Here is a 2,679-nt window from a genome sequence, read left to right as displayed (position 1 = left end):
ATAGCAAACTCCATACAATTTACACCACCAGAGCTCCCTCTTAAAGATTTAAGGCCTCAGAAACCTAATGGAGACTCCCCATGAGTCAGAATCCACTTGAGAACAGTGGGGTTTGGGGTTAAAAACAAGAACAAAAACCAGTCATCTCTGACTCGTGTCAGCCCCTTGTGTACCAGATTAGGACTGAACTGCTTGGGATTCCAGGAGTTGGTTTTTCAGATCTTCCTTCTAAGTGTGGATCCAAAGCACTATCCTTTCTGTTAGCAGATGAGTGCATTAGTGCTATACCATTCAAGGACTCAGTAGGGAGACTGGAGGCACATTACAATCTTCTTTACATTTATATATGTAAATATAATATGTAAAATATATATTAATTATAATGAAATTTCTATTTTAATAAATGACAACAACAACAAATTAAATATAAAAATTTAAATTTCTAGCAAAAGTACTTCCACATCTTGACAAGATTTTTCTTTTTTGGTCAGGTATGTGAATTTCTGTAAACTTTTAAATATTAAGAAAATAATAACATAAGGAAGACATGTAATACAATGTCAATATTTTGAAAAATATCAGATTACGTGAAATCCTAACTCTCTTGGAAATGCCAGGACACAGAGCAGTTGTTGTTGTTAGGTGCCATTGAGTCGAGCGTGACTCACAGTGACCCTATAAACAACAGATCTGAACCCTGTCCTAGCCTAGCAATAAGCATGACTGAAATGAAAAGTCCTTGAGGGCGCCCACTTCGGCAGCACATTGGAAATGCTAAAACTGGAATGATACAGAGAAGATAAGCAGCAAGGAAGACAGGCAAATTCGTGAAGTGTTCCATACTAATATATATAAATATATAATTAATATTATATCACATATGTCTCCTTGAGGAAGAATAGGCCAGAGACCCCCAAAGAAAGGTAAGATTCTAAGCACTGTAGCTGATTCAGTACTAGCTTAAGTTTGGAGTTTATCTTAAAAGCTATGGCAAGTCACTGAGGTGTGTTTTTCCTTTTGGTTGGTTGGTTTTGTTTGTTAATGTAAAACTAGTTACAAGAATGGAAACCAAAGGCAATATAAGAACTCAGAGAGCCGTCGTGGTGCAAGGGTTAAGCTGGTAAACAGAAAAATCAGCAGTTCACCAGGAAGAAGATCCGGTGACCTGCTTCCACCCAGATTCCAGCCTTGGATATTCTATGAGCAGCTCTACTCTCCTACCAACTCAACGGGAAAGAGCACAAGAATCCTTAGAGGATCCTCAATAGTGCATAGGGTTAATGTGCTTGGATGCTAATGCAAAGGTTAGAAGTTCAAGTCTATTCAGGCAGAGACACCTTGGAAGAAAGGACTGTGATGTTCTTCTTTTTAGAACACTAAAAACGCCATGGAACACAGTTCTACTCTGATACTCATGGAGCTGCCCTGAGCTGGAATCTAGAGTCGTGGTTACAATTCTAAACTAGAAAACCAAAGAAGGTCTTCCTGTGGAAGTGACATTTAGATTGAGACCCAAAGGAGGGAAAGGGCTAAGCTGTGAAGAACAGGACAATAAAAGTCTAGTCAGAGAAAAGTGTAAGAGATCCTACCATACAAGGAACTGACTAACGTCCAAACGTGACCGAAGCATGCCTGTGGAGGTGGGTGAAAGTGATGCAAACTTGGCAGCAGATTTCAGAATTTGGGCTTATGCATGAGAGCTTTGGAAATGTGTAAACAGATGTGGTCAGATTTACATTTTAGGAAGATCTTCCTGGCTGCTACTTGAAGGGAAGGAGTGAAAGTCTTTGGTTTGAGCTTTTACAGGAATAAATACATAATTCCATGTGAATATTTTCTCTCTATGCAAACTTAACAGCTGAGGGAAAACATCTACTCCTTTTCTTTTCCTGGTTGGAAAAATGGGATCATGACATTAAAATAAAAGGGGTCCCTCAAAACTTGCAAGGAAAGAAACAAGGTCATGTGAGCTCATAGGATTTAATTATATGATCAGTACATGGTAGATTAGAGCAAAGATGAGAAAAGTGAAAACGAAAAAGATGACCAAAATGAAAATGAGTGTTCTGAGAATGCATTTGTGTAAATGCAAAAACTGTAACTAAAAAAAGAAAGTGATCATCTTTGTACTCCCAGACAGAGGGAAATAACCAAGGCAAATGTTGTTGCTGTGATTTCAGGCAGTGTCTGTTGTTAAATGCCATCGAGTCAGCTACAACTCATAGAAGATGATCCTGTGAACAACAGATCTGAACCTTGCCTATCCTGTGCCCTCGTCATGGTCTCTGACATTTTCAGGATCATGGTTACAGTCACTGTGTTGATCCATCTTTGTGAAGGTCTTCCTCTCTCTGACCCTCCACATTTGCCAACATGATGTCTTTTTCCAAGGACTGACAGACGCTTCCTGAGAATGTGCCCAAAGTATTGTTGTTGTTATTTTTGTTATGTGCCATCTAGTTGTTTGCAATTCATAGCGACCCTATGTACAACAGCCTTAAACCCTGCTCTATCCTGTGCCATTCGCATTGCCTCTGACAAACCCATCCCGATTACCCCAGTCACTGAATCAATCCACCTCATAGAGGTCTTCCCCTCCTGCGCTGTCCCTCTACCCTACCAAGCATGATGTGCCTCTCCAAGGACCTCTCCCTCCTTACAACATGTCCAAAGTATGTC

Source organism: Elephantulus edwardii, unplaced genomic scaffold (genome assembly GCF_000299155.1).
Source record: "Elephantulus edwardii isolate Elephantulus edwardi_28Jun2011 unplaced genomic scaffold, EleEdw1.0 scaffold00029, whole genome shotgun sequence".
Taxonomy (NCBI): domain Eukaryota; kingdom Metazoa; phylum Chordata; class Mammalia; order Macroscelidea; family Macroscelididae; genus Elephantulus; species Elephantulus edwardii.
The sequence above is the reverse complement of the archived record's forward strand: the minus strand, read 5'-3'. Positions refer to the sequence as shown.